The sequence below is a fragment of the Lactuca sativa genome, chromosome 7, assembly GCF_002870075.4.
Source record: "Lactuca sativa cultivar Salinas chromosome 7, Lsat_Salinas_v11, whole genome shotgun sequence".
Taxonomy (NCBI): Eukaryota; Viridiplantae; Streptophyta; class Magnoliopsida; order Asterales; family Asteraceae; genus Lactuca; species Lactuca sativa.
Window position 1 is genome coordinate 28,600,040 of NC_056629.2, and position 23,934 is coordinate 28,623,973.

The following is a 23,934-nucleotide window of genomic DNA, read 5'->3' on the forward strand; positions in this document are numbered from 1 at the left end:
TATGAGACCGATACAGTCGCAGTCGGAGACAAAGCGAGCTAAGCCCGTTGATTCGAGATCTGGAGGCCAGAAGGCCTGCACTTGTAGCAAGTGCGACAAGAGCCACGATGGGTCTTGCCAAGAGGGGATTTTCTACAAATGTGGCAAGGACGGGCATATGGCAAGGGACTGCCCCAAGGGATTTTCGGTTTTCTTTCACTGCAACCAGATGAAGCATCGGAAGCCCGAGTGTCCCCAATTCACTCAGGGATCATCCCAGGCTGCTGCTCCTGCTGCTTTATGTGTTACTGATGGCCGTTCGGGGAAGGCCGAGCCTCTGAGGGCTCGTGGGAGAGCATTTCAGTTGACCGCGGAGAAGGTCCACGCAGCGCCTGATGTCGATGCTGGTACGTATTTCCTTATTTATATTTGTTTGAGATTTGTTTATGCTTATATTGTGTTGTATATAGGTACTTTTTGTGACAACCCTATATTTTTCCAAAAGCAGTGTAACGCTCGAATGTCAAATACAACGAAAACTATTTGGAATCAACTAAATTAACCTCAAAAATAAAGTGTTCAAATATCTAAGTTGGGATGCATCAAGTTTTAGATATCGTGCCAAGGTTTCCAAAAACATAAAGAACGTTCAAAACCGGGTTATATTGAAGAAATTATAACCACTCGTATATTTAAGACACGCCGTTAAAACGCTATTTAACGTAAAAAGAGAAATCTCGATAAAATGCATTTTTGCCTTAAGTATCTAAACAAAAGATGTAAAGTTCGCTAAACTGTAAACATACATAAAAAGATCGCCCAATTTGGACCTCGTATGAAGAACTTACGAATTTTCAAAGTTTCATAACAGTAATAGAGGGCTAAAAACTCGAATTGAAGATCGAGTGTTAATTAGCTAACGCAACCTAAATGAGAGTTGAAGATCTACACAATAGGAGCAAATTGATAAAAAGACAAACGAAAACTGACGTCGAACAAAGAAACTATGAATTTTTAACGGACTTTAGGAGTCCCGGCCTATTAAAAATATATCATTAAAAATAAAGTCAAAACTAGCCGACGGAGTCTAAATGAAAGTTGTAGAGCATAATCTCACCTACGCGTGGATATAAAGAACACGAAAAACGGAGCCCGTACGCAAAAGTTACGGAATTTAGAAGACGGGAGCCGGGATTACGCCCCGCGTAATATGGGAGTACGCCCCGCATACTAGACCCAGAGTCGAGTCCCATCGGATGCACCTCTACGCTTAGCTAGACCGGAGTCGTAAGCCATGACGCATTGTTACGCCCCGCGTACGAGGAGTTTCCAGCCTATAAATAGAGAGGTTAAGCTTCAAGTTTTTTCACACATTCTCAAATCCTCAGTCACTCTCCCATACTTCTAAGCCCCGGAGATCATACCGACGCCCTCGGTTTCCGCACTCGAGCCCCCGACGAAAGATCTACGTTGCAGAGATCCCCGAAGAGCCCGAAGATGCAACTTTCTGCGGTCGAAGTTCTGCTCAACTCTAGCCTCTCTCTCTTCAAACCAAACGAGTGAGTTCATGCCCCTACTTTTCAATTCTTTTCATGTTCTAGGGGGGAAATACAAGTACATTACAAGTCAAAGTATCGTTTTTATAAACATAATTATAATATCTATCTTATAGGGTATTGATACAAACATCTTTATGTTTAGAGGGCTATTATATCACTAAGTTATTCTTACTAAATGGAAACATACTTTTGAGAAACTATAATGAGTATAGTTAACAAGTTATTCATACATTTTACATATACATCTTGACAAATGAAATACTTTCAAATGAAGTAAAGTCTTTATCATCGTAAATCTATTTATACCAAGTAATGTGAGATATTCAAACTTCAACGTACTCGTATGTATGCATTTCAAGTCCTGTATTATATACCATAATCTCTTGGAGAGAGAGAGCGTGATACTTGTGTATAGATCTATACGGGATTGACAACCCGCACCTAAACTATTAGCTATAGTTAGACCGGCAGGTCTGGGGTGACAAATGTCATAACACTACAACACCTGAAGAATGTTGTTACAGGCCTTCAGTGTCAATAGTATGGTTATAAAACTCACATAAAAATATAAAAACAAGTTTGATTTACGAGATTCATATATGCATTCAGTTTTCCACTTTATTTTTAGCACAAAGTTTATTGTTTTTATTCAAGTATGGAACATACTAACGCACTCCAACTCTGGAAACTTTTCAAACCATTTATAGAAAATATTGGATTTTCTGAAAACCTCGTTCATCGATTTACTACCAAAAAGGACATACTTTTCAATGCAAAACACTTATGAACTCACCAACTTAATTGTTGACACTTTTTCGAAACCACTTGTATTTCTCAGGGAATCAGTAATACAGGTAACCACCAGCTTTTGAAGAAGGAACGCTAAGGACGTTTATCATTAAACATTTATATCATCATATTGTAATATTCTTTTGCAAATATGTATAACGCAACAAGATACGTTTTTTTTATTATATATATGATGGTTATGTTACTTTCTTTACAATATTCAATTGTTGTGATACTACGTGAAGTCATCCACCCCTGAATGTTTCCGCCATTTTGTGTCCTTATCCTTTAGTCATCACATCAGTGTCAGACGCGAGACGTTGAGTCGACCACTGTGGGTTTCTATAGCCGACAAGCATGCAGTTTTTGCCACCGATGTATTTCGGGGATGTGTATTAGAGATTTTTGGTGTTAAGTTCCTGATAGATCTGGTGCCGATAGTGATGGGTAATGTTTGTGTCATAGTGGGCATGGACTGGTTGAGCCGGTTTGGAGCTATGATCGACTGTTAACGTCAGATGGTGGCCATATGAGACCCTAGTAGGGGATTTCTTACTGTGTTTGACGAGGGAACCAAATCTGGATCTGCTTTCTGTTTTGCCGCCAGGGTGAGACATAGTTTATAGTAGGGATGTATGGGTTTTCTAGCATATGTGATGGATACAAGAGTTTCCACTGAGAGGCCGAGTTCTATCTCCGATGTTCCGGTTGTGTGCGAGTTCTCGGATGTTTTCCCCGAGGAGTTACCGGGTGTGCCTCCCGAGAGGCAGTTCCGAATCGATTTGGTTCCGGGTGCGGTGCCTATTGCCAAGGCACCTTATCACCTTGCGCCGCCCGATATGCAAGAGTTATCCTCGTAGCTCCAAGAGCTTCTGGGAAAGGGTTTTATTAGACCAAGTATCTCATGATGGGGATCACCGATTCTTTTTGTCAAGAAAAAGGATGGTTCACACCGGATGTGCATCGACTACCGAGAGTTAGACAAGCTAACGATCAAAAACTATTATCCACTACCAAGGATCGATGAGTTCTTCGATCAGTTGCATGGGGCGTATTGGTTTTCCAAATTTGATTTGAGATCTGGGTATCATCATATGAAAGATTGCGAGGAGGATATCCAGAAGGCGACCTTTAGGACTTGTTATGGGCACTATGAGTTTGTGGTGATGCCTTTTGGACTCACCAACGCACCGGCAGCGTTCATGGATTTCATGAACCGGGTGTGCTGGCCCATGTTGGACCGGTTGGTGATCGTGTTCATCGACGGTATTTTGGTATACTCGAGGTCTAGAGAGCAGCACGAGGAGCATCTCCGAGAGATTCTTGGAGTATTGAGGATGGAGAGGCTTTATACCAAATTCTCTAAGTGTGATTTTGGCTACGAGAGGTCCAGTTGTTAGGACACCTCGTTAACCAAAATGGGATTTCGGTCGACCCGGCCAAGATTGAGGCAGTTATACGATGGGAGGCGCCAAGGTCCCCATCCAAGATCAGGAGTTTTCTTGGCCTGGCAGGCTACTATCGGAGATTTATCAGGGATTTCTCCAAGATTGTTGTTCCTCTTACCAGATTGACTAGGAAGGGTGTTATTTTTTCTTGGGGGCCCAAGCAGCAGGCCTCATTCGAGACTCTTCTCCAGAGATTGTGCAAAGCTCCAGTGTTAGCCCTTCCAAGGGAGTGGAGGACTTCGTAGTTTACTGTGATGAATCTATATCAGGGATGGGTGCGGTGTTGATGCAAAGGGGATATGTGATAGCATATGCATCGAGGAAGTTGAAGCCTCATGAGATGAGGTATCCCACCCATGATTTGGAGGTGGGGGCGGTGGTGTTCGCCCTCAACATTTGGCGCAACTACCTTTGTGGTGTCCGGTGTACCATATACACAGACCATAAGAGCCTGAAGTACCTTATGGATCTGCACAACCTGAATATGAGAGAAAGAGAGAGGAGGAGGAGGTTCTTGGATGTAGTGAAAGACTACGACTGTGAGATTTTGTATCACCTTGGCAAGGCTAATGTGGTAGCCGATGCCTTGAGTCTAGCGTTGTTTTCTTTTATACTTGATGCTACTTGTTTTCAAAGCATGAAAAAATTGATTTTCTGCTTTCTTGATAGTGGACTCACCGAGTCCCCTCACAAAACTGACCAACTCGCCGAGTCAGTTCATGCACTCGACGAGTTGGTGCTCCAGAATGCAGATTTTCGAGTTCTAAGGCTGGAATTGGACTAGGATCATTACCCTAAACTGTTTTTGAACTTATAAACCTGTTTTTGATGTGGTAATGATCATTCTTATCCAATTTAAAAGATAATTGTCAAAGTTTCATGTTTTGTATTAGTTTATATGATTAGACTAATTACATGAAATTTGTTTGATATGAATTGTCTTGTTCTTATGAGTTTAATTTAGATCATAGACAAATTGTTTGATTTTGTAAGTTACCATAGATGATCTAAATGTTTTTTTGATGAATTCCATAACTTTTCCTCAAGTTATGGAAAGTGAAGAGTCTCATTTTTAAATGCAAATGGTTTTATGTCATCCATAACTTGTCCTCAAGTGATGGAACTTGAAGAGTCCTTTTCATAAATGTTTTATGAACTCCATAACTTGTCCTCAAGTTATGGATTTTCAAGAGTCTTTTCATTAAAAACTATATTAAACTCATAAGCTATGGAAACCAAAAGTTTTTGAATAGTTCAAAACTTTCCCTCAAGTTTTGGAATTTGTAAATGCAAAGTCTTACTTTGAAACATTTAGTTCCAAACCCTAGAATTTTAAAAGTTTAAAATTTAACACTTATACTATTATAATATTATAGATTTAATATTTATATATATGTATAAGAGTAAAGTCAGTCTTACCGTTAGTAGGCCTCATTCACAAAGTCGGTCTATAAGGGGGTTATAAGGTTACTGCCTATAAAATGGTAGTTTAATGGGTGTCCACTCTCGCCCACCGCTTCCTTGGCTGGTGGAGGGTCGTTAGCCGAACGGGTTTGACAGAACATTTAAATTATCATTAAAAGTATAATGAAATACTAAGTAACTAAACACTTATAAATTCCCAATCTTAGTTACTTAGGAAAATGTGAATTTAGTGCTAACCCATGAAATTGCACTTTGCACCTTGTTAAATCGTTAGTGGAGCGTGTGTGGTTAACCAACACAATAATCTGGGATTGTCAGTGCATGGAAAAGGGTAGCTTGATGTTAATCATAGATCAATGGAGCGTGTGTGGTTAACCGACACATTGATTAGGTGGTTGTAACAATGGGTGTAACAAGCTAATTTACATGGTTATTCACACCTTGTTTGTGATTCTCGGCATCCCAATTACATACTTGAAGGGCACAATCGAGATTTAAACATGCCATTGAATTGTTCAATGAATCTCAAAGGATCTAGGAGTTTCAATTCACTTAAAACCTAAAATTCTTTTTTTTTTCATGGTGGAAATTGGTAAATCGTCATTTACCTACCTTCAAATATTTTGCAATTTGGATTACGACATCCCTCTTCCGAATTGTAAAATATTATGTTGGGTCCTAGCCTTAATATTTCATGTTGGGTGTTATATTAAGGACTAAAATCAACTAAACTTGAATTTCTCCCTATATAGATGCCTGGTTCAGACAATTATGGTCTTCCCGAATCTTTTGGAAAAAACTTTATTTATAAAGATGATTTTCCATAAGGCGATCAAGGTGAAAGATAAATCCCTTCTTCGTGCTATAGTGGAACTTCACTTCCTCCACCTCCTCCAATAATTCCCCTAACCCAAAAGTTCAAGGTCACTCAAAGCCCTATTGGCAGGAAGGAAAGTCTATATGTGCTCACGTATTGGAGATAATGTTACATATTGACAAGCTGGGAGAGTTGGGTGTCGAAGTCTTAAGGAAGTTGGATGTTGACTAGGTTCTTTAGTCACTTCTGAGTCATATAGTGAGTTCATTAAGGACTATTATGTGCAGACCACGACATGTCCCTTATTGATCTTATCTATTTGCTTGTTGCTGCTGAATCAACAATGATTTGGCGCTCTGTTAAAGCAAATTTGATTGGGAAGATTTACTCCCCAAACTTCAATGAGCATTGACAATGCTAATATTGGAAGTCCATAAAAGCTTTCTCTTCCCAATGGAAAGGGGTCGGCCATAGTCAACCCGGTTGACTAAATGGTAAAGAGAAAGGGCTAAGTTTGAGATTTTCCTATGTGCCATTCCCAAAGAGTCAATATGTTTATGTTGCCAAGAGAAGGGGAATTGGTTGCGAAGCTACCATATTTACCTAAAAGACCACAAGGATGGTAAAGTCAAACCTTGACTCTACTTCAGGTAAGTCTACTATCTAACTCTATTAAGTTCCTATTTGGAGATTCTTAATACATGATGTAATGCAATTAAATTTTGATGTTTTGTAAAATCAAAGGAAGCTTAAAAGAAGAGTAGGCCGAGTCTGATCGCGAAGAAATGGATTTCAATCGCATGGTTTGATGATCAGAATTTTGAGCTGCTGCTTAAGAGTTATGATAGATTGCTTAATAGATAACAATATATGTTCATATGTATTTGCATTGTAAGGATAAGGTTTCGCAGTTTTTATAAATAAAGAAATTTTTGAAATTTATTTTATTTTTAAGTTTCCTTACAATGACATTTGTGAAAAGTGTTGATTATATGTTTTCATTGATAGCAATATTGGAAAATAGATTTGATTCTTTCGTTTGTGGTAGTGTCAAAATTTACCAAATAAGGAAAGAGTCTCATCACCCAAGTTTTAGTTGGACAGAAACTTGGAATCATGCAACTTGTATTGTGTGATGAATGAGAACCTTCATCTTTGGGGAATCAAGACTAATTCCTTGTTCACATGTGTATGTGAGTCAAGTGAAGGACTAGGGGATCGGGTACACTGGGTTATGCGTTGGTCAGGTCCACCACAAAGATCGATAAAACTATTCATCATGATTTACTGAAAGTAAATAAATATGGTTATGCTTACAAGTTTAAGTATAATTCTGAAACATTGGAAAAGTTTCAATGTATGGCAGAACAAATAAAAAGAATCAAATTAGGCAGAAAGATAAAAGTTTCTTCAATCAGTAAAGATAAGAGATTACTTTAGTATCATGTTTTATGATCATCTTAATGATTATGGGAAACCATATCACAATTGATCCTCTAAGGATATCTTAGTGCATTTGTATGGCCAAGAAGAGGTATCGTGAATTGTTGAAATGGTTAAATCAAAAGGTGAGTCATAATTCATTCCAAGAAAAAGTCTTAGAGTCACACTCCAAGATTGTAACTTGAGTGACATATCTTAAATAGGTTTGGAACACTCATCAAATGTAGAGTACTAAAATGTTTCTTACTCTTGTACATTTGAAATTGGTAAGTTGTGAAGTCTTGGTAAGTACAAAGACCAACTAAGACCAATTATGTGAAGTGTTAGTCTTGATTAGAATCCACACTAACTCTTGAATATTTGTTTGTCAAGTAATGTTCCTTGACAAAGTGAATATTATATGTCAAGAGGTTAGTGGGAGTCTTAAGGATCTTGAAAAGTTTCAAGAACTAATCAAGAAAAAAACTATTGTTAAACACTAGCACATGACTTGAGGTTTGTAACCTATCGTGTTGACATATTCTTGTTTCTATGCCCATTCTAGTTAAAGTTGACTATGCATGTGAGTTCTATGAGTTCTCAGTTTTTTGCAAAACAACTCGGAAGCAATGGCAGGCCCTTTTGCTGTCAGGAGGCAAGAAATTAAGATTGAACAAGTTCCGTCCATATGGTTTGGATTTGTCAGTAACCTTGTCTTGTGATTATGGTTATGACAAATTCACATGGATAGGAGCACATACGCCATTAAATCTAAGTGTCATAAGGTTTGTCTCCAATTTATGAAAATGATTGTGAGGAAACGATTTCACTAAGTAGATTTTAAGGAGATAGCAATTGTGTTATTTGCATTATCAAATTTGATTATGATTACAACATCCCTCTTCATAGTTCGAATTGTGAGAAATAGAAAAGGTCTAAACATTTGGGACTTATTGATGTAAGTTCTAAAATTGCTTAGACACACATGTGAGCTATCTAAGGAAAGGTGTATGAGGTTGAGAACCCTAGATAAAGTCTTATCGAAGCATCTCATATCAGAAATCTGAACTTTGGTAAGGAAGTCAATAAGTCTTGATTTCTAGAAGTGCAACCGATTTCTATGTACATGTTAAAGCTAGTAGGAGCATAAGTGTTATGCTAATAAGAATGTAATTATTATGCTAGTGGGAGCATAATTATTATAAGTGTTGCAATTTAGAAATGTAAATTATAGAAAAACAAAAGTTTCCATTGGCAAAGATGCAGGGTTTGAAAATTGTTTTGCTATAATTAAGGGAGAGGAAGTTATACTTCATTTCAAAATCTAAAAGCTTAGATTGAGTTTTTTTTATCAAATTTAGTCAAACATATATGAATGTTATGTTGGAATGGTTCAACATAAGGAAATTGCATTCTCCAAATTTGATTATGATTACGTCATCCCTTTTCATAATCAAAATTATGAGAACATGGCAAATAAAAATATTATAGCAAAAGACTGATCAAGTATCGAGTCTTAATGTTATACATTATGAATCGTGTCACATATGCTTCGGGTATAGGATCGATTGCGTATGCTATAATATTCTCGTGTTCTATTCTTCCGAATGCCCAGGGCATTAAGAGGGGAAAAGGAATAAAACCGGATATGAATAAAGCGGTTAAACAACTGTTAAGGACAATCTAAGGTTCGCCAAGGATTGGTCGTTTAAGGACAGTTGGAAGTATAGTAATAGATGAACCATATTGACATCATTATGAATAGAAAAGAGTCTATTAATAATGAGTTTTCATATGGAAAATATGGAATGTTTCCATGTTGTGGGTTGAAGAATGGATGAGAAAGTTAGAAACTTTTATGAAAGAAGGATGTTCAAAGGAATGTACTTTGGATTTTAGACTTCATTTCCATGGAATTGTCTTGTAACAATCTCCAAGGGAATATTTTGTAATATAATTGGTCAAGTCTCTGTGACTTTTGGTACCTAGACATTACAAAAGAATCATTGCATGATAGTTTAGAATCTAACACTTCCTAGCAGTGACAAGAATTTGGAATTCTTACACTTGCAATAAGGATTTGGAACTGTGAGATGAGTATCATTGAAATGTTTTTCAATTGATCTATTTCACAAATTCAGGACCATAGACAAACATAGTGTGTATGCTTGGATCATAGCATAGCTATTATTTTAATTTAAGTATTGAGTTGATTATTCAAAACATTATACAATGAATAATGAATAATCAATATGGAACTCAAAAGTTTTGGTCCCATATAGGATTAGTGTTATTCTTGATTTTAACTTTGCATGTGTTGACTTCCCAAATAAATAGGTTATTTAAACCATCCGCAATTGATCATACTTTGGATGTAGGTATTGAGGTAAGACTGTCATGAATGGGTCTGTAGTTTGTCTAGGTGTTTTAGACATAGCTGCAGTGTTCATGAGTACTCCCGGAATAAGAATCGGGTATTAGATTCAACCCACGCTCATCTGAATCACTTCATGGATTTTATCACGAGTGATTATGAGATGATAATATCTTATATTCTTGAAACGGAGACATGTGAGTTGTAGTTCCGAGTCGGTTGCACATTGACATATGTAAACGCACCAGTAACTTGGATGTTATAAAAATATCGTTGTTTGTGATTTGATAAGTAAGTATAATCGAGCATTTGGGTCGAATTTTATCCGTTCCTTTTACCCCATGTGGATGAAAGCGATATATGTGGGCCCCTCTATGATTTAGTGATGACACCCTTAAGTGCTCGGCCAAGCCTCGAGTGATTTGATTTGTTCAATTAGTCAGTCGTCATAAATCGGAAATCGGGAAACAACAGATGGACAGAGAGAATGATTATAATCCATGTCTCAGTCCATATGATATCTAGAACGGAGGAATATATGATCCCTTATCTAATAGGCACATCATTGACTAGGTCAGAGTTCGATAGCGGCTTTTAAGAGCTAAGATTGCTAGTCGGGTTGTGGAGTCGTACTTGCAATAATAGCTATTAGACTTATCCAAGTGGGAGACTGTTGGATTAGTGTCTAATTCCATAACTATAATTGGTATGTACTTGACCCGAGAGTAGCATGGTCTATTTGGGTTTCATATCACCAAGACAATTTGATAGGATGGAGTTTTTAGAAGAAGTTATTTATGATTTGTTAATATATTATAATTTCTAATATATTAATATGAAATCATATTATTTAACTAGTATTGATCAAGAATTACTTTGGAATTAATTTCGTGATCAAAAGAGACTAATTAAATAAATGGGGATTGATTTGGTAAATCATTCATTCATATAAAGTGGGCTTGTGATCCATAGTTCTTTATGTTGGGCTAAACCCATGTGGTGAACCATGGATAATCCATGGAGGTTAAAACCCATGGAGCCTAAGGAATGTGGAAATTCATGCACATTAGGATTTGCATGGTGTAACCCTAATTAAGCCACACTATATAAGAAGCCCCTTAGCCTCCAAAATGGTGCACTAGTTCCTTAAAGATCATTGAGCCGATTTTGGTGTGAGGATATTCTCTCAAAAGTCATCCTTTGTCCAAAGGTGTGTTGTTATTCCATTTGAGGCATTCATACTATTGATGCTAAGTTCTTAAAGGTGGAAACTACAGGCTACAACAAAGAGGTAATTCTATAACTCATTTCTATGATGTTTTATGTCATTTGTATGCTAGTTGTAGGATTAATGTTTTGGAAACAATATTGCATGTATAATTAGAGAAAACGTAGATCCAAAGCATCTAGGGTTTCATGTACACCATAGGAGTGTTAGAATGCTCAAAACCCTTCCCGCATGTGTGAATCCAATCTCAAACTAAGGAACTGAAAAGGTTTTAAAAAGGATTTTACCAAATTGTTTTCAAAATAATCAAGAAAAGGTGTGATGTGTATGATCAGTTGGAGCCAATAAGTAGACCCCAAATTACCACACTATTATTTGATATTATGATTTGTTAGAAATGCGTGCTAGTGATAGTCTAAGGATCTTTAGGAATTGCATGATAGAATTGCCTGATTATATGATGTTCGATAACCTAGGGTTATTTCTTATATGAAATTGACATCATTACTGTGTCACTTAGTGTGTGCATCATAGTTGTACATAACAAAGATTCTATATCCAGAGAATGTTTGATTTAGCTTTACTTCCTTTTCTTGTCTAACTAAGGTCTTAGATTAGAGTCAAGTATTCTACTGTCTATGGGATCCACCATTATGTATGATTAGCAGGCACGAGTGGCTGCATGGTTGGTGGAATTTTCATGTGTGGGTGCATTTCATAGCGGGTCAGCACGAGGAATGATTAGCACTCTTGAGAGATGGAGGTCTGGACGAACGTGTATCCAAGATGTTGGGAGATAGAGATTGAAAATTTCATATGAGGATCTATCTGATTTTATTGTGTCTTAGTACCAGTCGGCTCCTCTATTCGAATGCTTCTGCTTTTTAGGACCCATATTGATGTGAGTTAACCATAAATGGAATACATTAAATTACATGCTATGAAGGTTAAATAATCTTAGAATGAAGGAATTGAACCTATTGCGCAGCTCTTGTCCGAGTCCAACCGTTATAGGGTTGAGTCCTTTAGTCGATAGATTATTTAAGCTTTTTTGCTTGTAATTGTATTCAAAAAGTGGTTAGCTGACATCAGTAGGGGTTCTTCAGCAGCTAATGGCAGGGGTGGTGGGGGGAACCTAGCAGAGCCTAAGAAGTATTTTAATGCAGTTAGTTTCTCTTTTAAGCAGGTTTTGGGAGTATTATTATGAGTAGGTCTTAGAGGTACCGGGATGATTCTTGAGGAAAGTATGTATAGGTTTGGAAGGTAGTATTGGGCCTCTACTACTGGAAGCATAGGATCCATACTTGAATCGAGGAGAGTTTCGGGGATTCTAAGGGTTGGTCGAGAAAGATGGCATGGTTTGATGCTATGATTCGTGGCAGTGCTTCCATATCTGTCAATCTTTTGGTTATGGTTGCTCAGGCATGAGGATGGGTCTGGTAATTTTTTTGGGCCTTAGTGGTGATATAGGTTGGGGTTGAATGGTGCAGACCTTGATGAGTTTGTTGGTTTTGTGGTCTCAAGGGTTTTGCTCGAGGCCATGCATTCGAGTCGCGGGACTCAAGATGGAAATGGTTGTGTATGATCAGCTTGGAGATTGCAGCTGGAAGTGAGTGGTTAATAGATGGATTGGAATATCGCTATCTATTGTGGTGATTTTTCCCTTTCAATTTTCCGAGGTTGAAGAAGGAGTGAGAAGGCTTATAAATTTTAGATTTGGGATGTAAACCTAGCATGGGGCCAGTTGGTCGCGGTGTTCAGCGACCGTATGTTAGTGTGGGAATGCAGAGGAGGATTGATGTGGTATGGATGTTTAGGGATGCGATCAAGGGTCTTTTTTCCTTGAATATAGGAAATTCAGGTACCGGATTGACGGTACAGATTGCAGGAAAGGAGTGTATGTTTTGGATCGTAAGTCAGTGTTTGTGTATGCATTTGCATGAAATACTTAATGTTAAAGTGTTTATGATTGGGAATTTCAGAGGTCTTCAGCTAAAATCCAGAATTATCTTAGGATTTGATTTGTCCTTATCTGGAAGACCATCTTGAGTGTGTTATGCATGCCACGAGTCAGGGAGGGTTTGTACTTGGTTAATTCGGTTTGAGTTATGGTTTTGTTTCAACACTAGTGGTTGGTAGTTTGAACCCTAAGTGGGGGAGAACTAGGTATTCTGCTTGGAGGGATCATCGGTCTGTTTGAGTTTGTGATATTGGAAGAATGGTTCATAGGGATCTACGGTGTGAGTATGTGGGATCTCAGTTCAAAATTTGGTCAAGTTGGGGGTATAGATCAAGCGGCTATCGGATGTAGGTGTTCAGGAGGTACATAATTTGTCTCTTGGTAGGAAATAGTTGGTCAAGGAGCTCATTGTAGTCATTGTTTCCTTTCGGAATGCCAATGAATAAATGAGGACCTACTGGGATCACGTCGGTTGAGTATTGGTTGTTGAGGGATTTGTCAGCTCGTTGTATGGATTTCTATTTATAGTCTAACTTGGGCAGAGGGCGATCAGGAAATCAGTTTTGGAATTGGGTACGTTCATCTTCATGCGGTTCTTGGTTCATTATATCTAATGTAATGTGTTCTCAATCATTGATCATTTCGTTCATCATTCAGCGGAGATTCTCCGAGATTTTCAAGTTGTGACAGTTGAAGTTTAAGGGATGTGTTAACCTATCATCAAGTTCAGTATGTTTTATGTTCCTTTGTTCTTTGGGTATGTTTACCCTCAATGATGGTGTGGAATTGTGGTTCATAGCAGGCTCAGGTTTATGTAGCATTTAGCATCACCTTAGAAGTCTTCTTGAGCTAGTTGCTTATTGGTGGAGTATGTTTGGTCTCAATTAAGGTATGGGGTCATATTCTGATCGTTCATGAGGATGTCTTATGTTAATGATTGAGGTTTGTCGTTTTGATAGAACTCTGATATTTCTTCCTTTTATGGACGAGGTTATGGGTGCCCTAAGGGTATGCACTTTGGTAAATTCAATATATATTGCCTAGAGGGGTGTTTGTGGGATGGTCAAGATATCAATGGAGCGCTTGGTTTGGATTATATGCATGGCTCTTTTGGGTTACATCCTTAGAATTGGATCAAGAGTACGATCGTTTATCTCATTCTCGGGTCATGTGTGACCATGTTTTCGTAAGGTTTTGCATTGGTAGCAGCTTGTTCTGTGAGAGGAATTGTTCATGGTAAAAGAATGTGGCATTATTGCACTCAGATAGCATTGAGAGGGATGTTAATTAAGTACCTTCAAGGTGGTGGAATGAGGTTGATTATCTTTAGGCCCTTGTGGTGTTGGTTGTGAGTTTCCAGGCAAACGATGGGATATCGTCAAGGTTGGTGTAATATTGAAAGAAATTCCAAACATAGGTTGTGGGCCAGTGATCATGATTGTTGATTTCTTCTGCTTATAGTACTTTCAGTGTTGGTGCATTGATGGAAGTCGGGAGACTCACAAATCAGTTAATTTGGATAAACGGAAAAATTAAGGTTTGTTGGAATTATCAATCGTGTATCAAGAAGTCCCTATGGAATGTTTGGATTATAAATCTTGTTTGTTTGCAAGTTGTAATTAGGGGTTTGATTATCAAGGTTGGGTATCGGTTATGAAGTCTCGAATCATGAAGTTCTTTGTGAATGTCTCGAGTGATTTGCCAGGTGGGGGTACACTTGGGTTGAAAAGGATTGGAGGAAATGTGAAAATTCTTGGATTTCTCATCTTTGCTCATAGGGGCAATGGTTGAAAATGGTGTGACAGGAAGTCAAGGGTTTATTAAAGTCTTTTGGCACATATTATGGATTTGGCGTAATATCCCAAGTTTAGAAGCAAGAGTTCAGGGGTGTAAAGTGTTATTAGGAGGGTGGACTCAGCGAGTTGAAGCTATGACTCGTTGAGTCGGAGCGTATGAAGAGCACATGATTAAGTGGCCTGACTCGCCGAGTCGGTGACTGGACTCGACGTGACAGTGCTGGGAAGAGAAAACCCTAAGATTTAGAGTTTGCACCCTATTTAAAGGATCTATTGTCCACCCTTCAGCCCCCTTACTACCCTTTTGAGATCCAGAAACCCTAAATCGTGAGTGAGAGTCCTTGGAAGCAATTTGGAGCTTATATAAGTGACTTTGTGAAGTGATATTGAAGATCAAGAAGCTTGGATCAAGGAGATTTGTGGAGATTCGAATTATTCTTCAGTGGGAGGTCGTTTTGTGTAACAGCCCGGAATTTCAGGTATTTCTTTAAATTATTTTTTGGGGCACATTTAGGAGGGGACTCGGCGAGTTGGTGCACGACTCGCCGAGTAGGGCCATGGTCTTGGTCGCAGATGCGCGACTGGACTCGACGAGTCCAATAAGGGACTCGGCGAGTCGACGCTGTTCAGCTGAACCCTAGCCGTTTCGATTCTGAACCGTATATAACGATCTTATGGCCGTCATGTCGCGTCTTTTGGCCGGTTGAAGATCCCCTGGGAGTGTGTGAGCATCTGAAGCAAGAGGGAGGATTTGAGAAGGCTTGAAGAGATTGTTAGACAAGGAGGAGCAAGGTGGTGATCAAAGGAATCGAGGACTGGAGGTTTGGAGACACAAGGAACACGTTTCCAGGTAATCTTCGGATCGAAATCCGTAGCTTTTACGTTGTATACGAGTTTAGGGTTTAGGAAACCCATTTAAGGATTTGTTGGATTATATTGTTGTTATAAGTGTTAAAACCCCTGTATTAGTATATGTGAAAGTCCAGGAAGCCCCACATCTATGTACTTCGAAATCATGCGAAGTACAGGAGGCAGCGGATTGACTGCATGGTGAGGACTCGCCGAGTCCAATGATCAGACTCGGCGAGTAGCTTGAAGGTTCACTAGGACTCGCCGAGTTGTTCTTCAGACTCGGCGAGTAGCTTGAAGATCTACAGGAACTCGTCGAGTCGTTCTTCAGACTCGGCGAGTAGTGTCAGGGTGTCTATACTCGTCGAGTTACCCTTTGGACTCGACGAGTCCGGTCAAGGTTGACCGTTGACCTGTATATAACTTAGTAGGGTCAGTGGTCTTGTTTGATAAGATCATTAACAAAGGATGTGGTATTATAGGGAACCTGCGGATTAGCGGATCGTGTGCGAGTAGCCCGAAGAGTTTATAGCTTGCATACTACGAGGTGAGTCTTCTCACTATACTTCACCCGGATGGGTTTGACTGTGAGACCGGAAGGTCGTATGTGTTATATTCATGCTATGTCTAGAGGGGTAGATGCTTTATATGTGATGTGTGCTCATATGTGATGTATGCTTATACGGGCCGGAAGGCGAGACTCTATGTGATAGAAAGGACGGTATGATGTATGATTTATGTGTTGTGTGTATTATGTTACATGTGCTATGTTTTATATTATCATGGGCCGGAAGGCAAAATACTATGGGCCGGAAGGCAATCTAATACGGGCCGGAAGGCGATATATATATTATGGGCCGGAAGGCGATTATATTACGGGCCGGAAGGCAACGTTATGTGGACCGAAAGGTCCGGGCCGGAAGGCGTATGTGGGTAAGTCGTGTACTGGGGAACTCACTAAGCATTTATGCTTACTAGTTGTGTTTATGTGTTTCAGGTACTAGTGATGACCGTGGAAAGGCGCCGGCGTGACACGTACACACTGCCACTGTTGAAGATCCGGGAGATTTATTATTTATATTTTCGAAATAAACTTGGGACAATCCCTTTTGTTGAACAATGATGTTTTGTTTTTAAATGAAAAATTTATTTGAAAATTTGAACTGTTACAATTGGTATCAGAGCCTTGGTTTGAGGGATTCGGGTGTACTTTTGGGTGCAACTGAACTCAGACCGGGGATTTGAGGAAAAATCTTTTTAAATAATAAGGACACAACATTTTATAAACAACGAAGCGGTAAAACAAGGATGGAACAGTGTGTACGTGCAGCCAGCGTCTGAACGGTAAAGGTCCCCAGAATACCTTACAATGTTATGTTATGCACTGAATTATGAATTGTTATGCATGCTAGAAGACTAGGCATTCATGATAGGACTAGAATTGCCTGTTTTGTGATGCCTTAGTCTAGGGAGATTGCTTATATGAGATATTTGGTAGCGTGCAAGTAGATAGTGCATACTAGAGGTAGAGTACTCATTATTCGGGATTTGGGGAGGAAGATTTGGGGCGAATACTGATACGATGTGGTCGGTAGTATTGGGCCCGTACTATCGAAGGCACCGGATCAGTAGAAGACTCAAATAAGAATCCCTGGAAATCGGAGACTGGGTAGGGCGCGTATCGAGTACAATTGTACTTGGTGGAGTCTCTGATGATTTTATGTTGTATTTCAGAGACATCATGGTTATCACACGCAATGGGGCGGGTTCGAGCGGTGCGAGTGACGATGAGATTCGTCAGATTATTCAGGAAGAGGTAGCTGCGGCGGTCCGGGCTGAGATCCCGGAGATGTTTGGGTCTATTAAGACCACGCTGATGGAGGAGTTTGAGGAGCGGTACGCCGCACTTACTGAAGCTGCAGTTACTGCCGCTACCGCAGCGGTGGCTGCTGCCAGGCCGCAAGGAGGTGATTCATTACTATTCAGGGAATTCAGCAACACGAAACCCCCTGAATTTGATGGGACACAGGATCCGATTGCAGCCATGAGGTGGATCGCCGACATCGAGGGGTGCTTCTATACTTGCTCATGCCCGGAGCACTTGAGGGTACGGTTCGCCTTGAACCAGCTCCGTCTGGGAGCGAAGGATTGGTGGAAGTTCGTGACAGCGAACTTCACTCAGGCAGAGATTACGGCGGTGACATGGGAGAGGTTTACGGAGATGTTCAGGGATGAGTACGTTCCCCCGGTAGAGAGGGAGCGATTGATTCAGGAGTTCTTGACCCTTAAGCAGGGTACTGATTCCGTGGCAGTGATCACACGGAAGTTTCATGAGAGGGCAATGTTCTGCCCTGAGCTGGTATCTACGGAGCAGTCGCGGATGAGCCGTTATTTGGGTGTTTTGAAGAGGGAGATCCGGGAGTTTGTGTCAAACTCCACCTATCGTACTTTCACTGAGCTTCAGGCGAACGCCAGGAAGCGTGAGATCGAGTTAGAGACTCAAGTGAGGGAGGAGGCTGAGTCTCGGCAGGTGGATCGACGGCCGGCCCAGTCTCAGCCGGCAGCCAAGCGGACTAAGTTCGCTGATTCGAGGAGGGGAGGTTCGAAGGGTCGCACTTGCGCGAAGTGCGGCAAGAGTCACGAGGGGGCGTGTCGAGCTGGTGGTTGCTACAAGTGTGGCAAAGAGGGACATATTGCCAGGGATTGCCCTAAGGGGTTTATGGTTTGCTTTCACTGCAACCAGACAGGCCATCGGAAGGCCGAGTGCCCGCAACTTCGTCAGGGAGCTACACCTACTACCCGGACTACTGAGACCCGACCGGTGAAGGTCGAGGCCCCGAGGGCTCGCGGGAGAGCCTTTCAGCTGACTGCGGAGGAGGTCCGCGCTGCGCCCGATGTTGTGGCAGGTATGTTATCATTCATGTATTTAATTAAAGGTCGAAATGTTATGCTTATGTTAATGTATGTGTAGGTACTTTCCTTGTGAACTCTATGCCTGCTCTAGTATTATTTGATTCGGGTGCGAGTAGATCGTTTGTATCGTTAGCTTTTAGTCAGCACATCGGCATTAGTCGTGAGCCGTTAAGTCGGCCTTTGAGTGTTTCCATTGCGGCTGAGAGGGTGATTTGTGCTACGGAGGTTCTTCGGGGATGTGTGCTAGAGATCTTCGGGGTCGCGTTTCCGATTGACCTAATTCCTATTGTGATGGGTGATGTCTGTGTCATCGTAGGCATGGATTGGTTGAGCCGATTCAGCGCGGTCATCGACTGCGAGCGTCAGTTGGTGACTATACGAGACCCTAGTGGGGGAGTTCTTACGGTGTACGGCGAGGGTATCCGTTCGAGATCAGCTTTTTGTTCGGCCGCTAGGGCGAGGCAATGCCTACAGCGGGGATGTAACGGCTTTGTGGCGTATGTGTTGGATACGCGGAAGAGTTCCGAGAGACCGAAGACATTGAAGGAGGTTCCAGTGGTGCGCGAGTTTCCAGATGTTTTTCCCGAGGATTTGCCGGGAATACCTCCTGCGAGACAAGTGGAGTTGGGTATCGATCTAGTTCCAGGGGCTGCGCCTATTGCGAAGGTGCCTTATCGTCTTGCACCTCCAGAGATGCAAGAATTGTCCTCGCAACTTCAAGAGTTGTTGGGGAAGGGGTTTATTCGGCCGAGTAGCTCGCCGTGGGGAGCACCGATTCTGTTCGTCAAAAAGAAGGATGGTTCACACCGGATGTGTATCGATTACTGGGAGCTGAACAAGGTGACAGTTAAGAATCGCTATCCGTTACCGAGGATCGATGATCTATTTGATCAGTTGCAAGGGGCATCTTGGTTTTCCAAGATTGATTTGAGATCAGGGTACCATCAGGTGAGAGTGCGGGATGAGGACGTCCAGAAGACAACCTTTAGGACGCGGTATGGGCATTACGAGTTCGTGGTGATGCCTTTTGGGCTCACCAATGCCCCAGCAGTGTTCATGGATCTCATGAACAGGGTATGCAGGCCGATGCTGGATCGGTCTGTGATTGTATTCATCGACGACATTCTGGTGTATTCGCGGTCGAGGGAGCAGCATGAGGGACATTTGAGGGAGGTCCTTGAGGTACTGAGGTCGGAAAAGCTATATGCAAAATTCTCCAAATGTGACTTCTGGTTGCGGGAAGTTCAATTTCTGGGGCACGTTGTAAATCAGGCAGGGATATTGGTCGATCCGGCCAAGGTGGAAGCGGTAATGAGATGGGAGGCACCGAAGTCACCTTCGGAGATCAGGAGTTTCCTTGGGTTGGCAGGGTACTATCGAAGGTTCATTAGGGACTTCTCCAAGATCGCGGTGCCACTTACCAGATTGACCCGAAAGGGTGTTACATTTTCTTGGGGACCCGAGCAGCAGACTTCCTTCGAGACACTTCGTCAGAGACTGTGCGAAGCACCAGTACTGGCTCTTCCGGAAGGGATGGAGGACTTTGTCGTATATTGCGACGCATCGATTTCGGGACTGGGTGCGGTGTTGATGCAGAGGGGCCATTTGATAGCCTATGCATCGAGGCAGCTGAAGCCTCACGAAGCGAGATACCCCACACATGACTTAGAGTTGGGGGCAGTAGTGTTCGCCCTCAAAATTTGGCGTCACTACCTGTACGGGGTTCGTTGTACCATATACACGGACCATAAGAGTTTGAAGTATTTGATGGATCAACCCAACCTAAACATGCGTCAGAGGAGATGGTTAGACGTGGTTAAGGATTATGACTATGAGATCCTATACCACCCAGGCAAGGCTAATGTGGTAGCCGATGCATTGAGTCGTAGGGCGGAGGGTACTCCATTGCGGGACGTATGTTTGAGATTGACGGTGATGACTCCGGTGTTGGATGCTATTCGTGGGGCACAGGCCGAGGTTGTGAAGTCTGGGATGCAGAAACAGGAGCGGGTCGTCGGGTTGATTTCAGAGTTTGTTACGGATGGGAGGGAACTTCTGACATTTCGGGGTCGGATCTGGGTGCCATTTGTGGGAGGTACGCGTGTTACTTTGATGGAGGAGGCACACAGATCGAAATTCTCGATCCATCCCGGTGCCACGAAAATGTATCTGGATTTGAAAAAGGGGTACTGGTGGCCTTGCATGAAGAGAGACGTTGCCTGGTTCGTTGAGAGGTGTTTGACCTGCCGTAAAGTTAAGGCCGAGCACCAGAGACCGCACGGTAAGTTGCAACCTTTGGAGATCCCTGAGTGGAAGTGGGATCAGATCACGATGGATTTCATCACCAAATTGCCGAAAACTGCCAGAGGAGTCGATGCGATATGGGTGATTGTGGATAGGCTAACAAAGAGTGCACACTTCCTTGCCATTAGTGAAAGTTCATCAGCAGAGAAGTTGGCAGAGTTGTACGTGAGAGAGATAGTATCTCGGCATGGGGTGCCGACCTCGATTGTTTCGGATCGCGATGTACGTTTCACTTCCAGGTTCTGGAAGAAATTTCATGAGGAGTTGGGTACTAAGCTGCATTTTAGTACCGCGTACCATCCCCAGACCGACGGTCAGAGCGAACGGACGATTCAGACATTGGAAGACATGCTTAGAGCGTGTGTGTTAGACTTCGGGGGTAGCTGGGATGCGCATATGCCGTTAGCTGAGTTTTCCTACAACAACAGCCATCATTCGAGCATAGGTATGCCACCTTTTGAGTTGTTGTATGGTAGGAGGTGTCGGACTCCCATTTGCTGGGGAGAAGTGGGACAGAGAGTGATGGGCAGTACAGAGATTGTACTTCAGACGACCGAGCAGATTCAGCGAGTGAGGCAGAGGTTATTGACCGCCCAGAGCCGACAGAAGAGTTATGCGGACAGACGCCGATCCGAGCTCGAATTCCAGGTCGGCGACTTCGTTCTTCTAAAGGTTTCTCCTTGGAAAGGGGTAATTCGGTTCAGGAAGAGGGGCAAGTTGGGGCCCCGGTTCATAGGTCCATTTCGGGTAATTGCAAGGGTAGGTCGGGTAGCTTATCGGTTGGAGTTGCCAGCGGAGCTGAATCAGATTCACAATACCTTCCACGTGTCGCAGCTGAGGAAGTGTATAGCCGATGAGGCAGCTGTGGTTCCGTTAGAAGATATTCAGGTAGATGCGAGCCTGAATTACGCCGAGAGACCAGTAGCTATCAGGGATCGGAAGATCAAGGTTCTACGGAACAAGGAGATACCTCTGGTGTTGGTTCAGTGGCAACATCGGAAAGGATCGGAGATGACTTGGGAGCCGGAAAGAGAAATGCGGGAGCAACATCCGGAGTTATTCGCAGAATGAGAGACTTCGAGGGCGAAGTCTAGTTCTAGTGGGGGAGAGTTGTAACAGCCCGGAATTTCAGGTATTTCTTTAAATTATTTTTTGGGGCACATTTAGGAGGGGACTCGGCGAGTTGGTGCACGACTCGCCGAGTAGGGCCATGGTCTTGGTCGCAGATGCGCGACTGGACTCGACGAGTCCAATAAGGGCCTCGGCGAGTCGACGCTGTTCAGCTGAACCCTAGCCGTTTCGATTCTGAACCGTATATAACGATCTTATGGCCGTCATGTCGCGTCTTTTGGCCGGTTGAAGATCCCCTGGGAGTGTGTGAGCATCTGAAGCAAGAGGGAGGATTTGAGAAGGCTTGAAGAGATTGTTAGACAAGGAGGATCAAGGTGGTGATCAAAGGAATCGAGGACTGGAGGTTTGGAGACACAAGGAACACGTTTCCAGGTAATCTTCGGATCGAAATCCGTAGCTTTTACGTTGTATACGAGTTTAGGGTTTAGGAAACCCATTTAAGGATTTGTTGGATTATATTGTTGTTATAAGTGTTAAAACCCCTGTATTAGTATATGTGAAAGTCCAGGAAGCCCCACATCTATGTACTTCGAAATCATGCGAAGTACAGGAGGCAGCGGATTGACTGCATGGTGAGGACTCGCCGAGTCCAATGATCAGACTCGGCGAGTAGCTTGAAGGTTCACTAGGACTCGCCGAGTTGTTCTTCAGACTCGGCGAGTAGCTTGAAGATCTACAGGAACTCGTCGAGTCGTTCTTCAGACTCGGCGAGTAGTGTCAGGGTGTCTATACTCGTCGAGTTACCCTTTGGACTCGACGAGTCCGGTCAAGGTTGACCGTTGACCTGTATATAACTTAGTAGGGTCAGTGGTCTTGTTTGATAAGATCATTAACAAAGGATGTGGTATTATAGGGAACCTGCGGATTAGCGGATCGTGTGCGAGTAGCCCGAAGAGTTTATAGCTTGCATACTACGAGGTGAGTCTTCTCACTATACTTCACCCGGATGGGTTTGACTGTGAGACCGGAAGGTCGTATGTGTTATATTCATGCTATGTCTAGAGGGGTAGATGCTTTATATGTGATGTGTGCTCATATGTGATGTATGCTTATACGGGCCGGAAGGCGAGACTCTATGTGATAGAAAGGACGGTATGATGTATGATTTATGTGTTGTGTGTATTATGTTACATGTGCTATGTTTTATATTATCGTGGGCCGGAAGGCAAAATACTATGGGCCGGAAGGCAATCTAATACGGGCCGGAAGGCGATATATATATTATGGGCCGGAAGGCGATTATATTACGGGCCGGAAGGCAACGTTATGTGGACCGAAAGGTCCGGGCCGGAAGGCGTATGTGGGTAAGTCGTGTACTGGGGAACTCACTAAGCATTTATGCTTACTAGTTGTGTTTATGTGTTTCAGGTACTAGTGATGACCGTGGAAAGGCGCCGGCGTGACACGTACACACTGCCACTGTTGAAGATCCGGGAGATTTATTATTTATATTTTCGAAATAAACTTGGGACAATCCCTTTTGTTGAACAATGATGTTTTGTTTTTAAATGAAAAATTTATTTGAAAATTTGAACTGTTACATTTTGGAGGTAAGGAATCGTTATCTTGGCCTTCTCCTTTCTAGATCCATCTTTCATGGAGTTTTAGGGTTTGTTTGGGGATAATATGATGAGATTTTGGTGCATGAGTTATATCTGGAGTTGAAACTCCAAATTTGAGTTCTATTTGGATCGAATATGCAGAAAGCCCTTTCAATTGCCATGTAAAAGCCATCCCCAATGAGTTAAGTTCCTTTCTAGCTTGGTTTTTGAATTATGGGACATGAAAGCATGTAAAGGTAGCAACTTTATGCTGCTAATGCACTCTAGGGACCCATATCTATTGTTCGGAGCAAAGTAGTAGCTCTGTATCTTTCGATTATGAGAATACCCATATGAACTCGGCGAGCCTGGGAGATGACTCGGCGAGTCGGTCGGGGT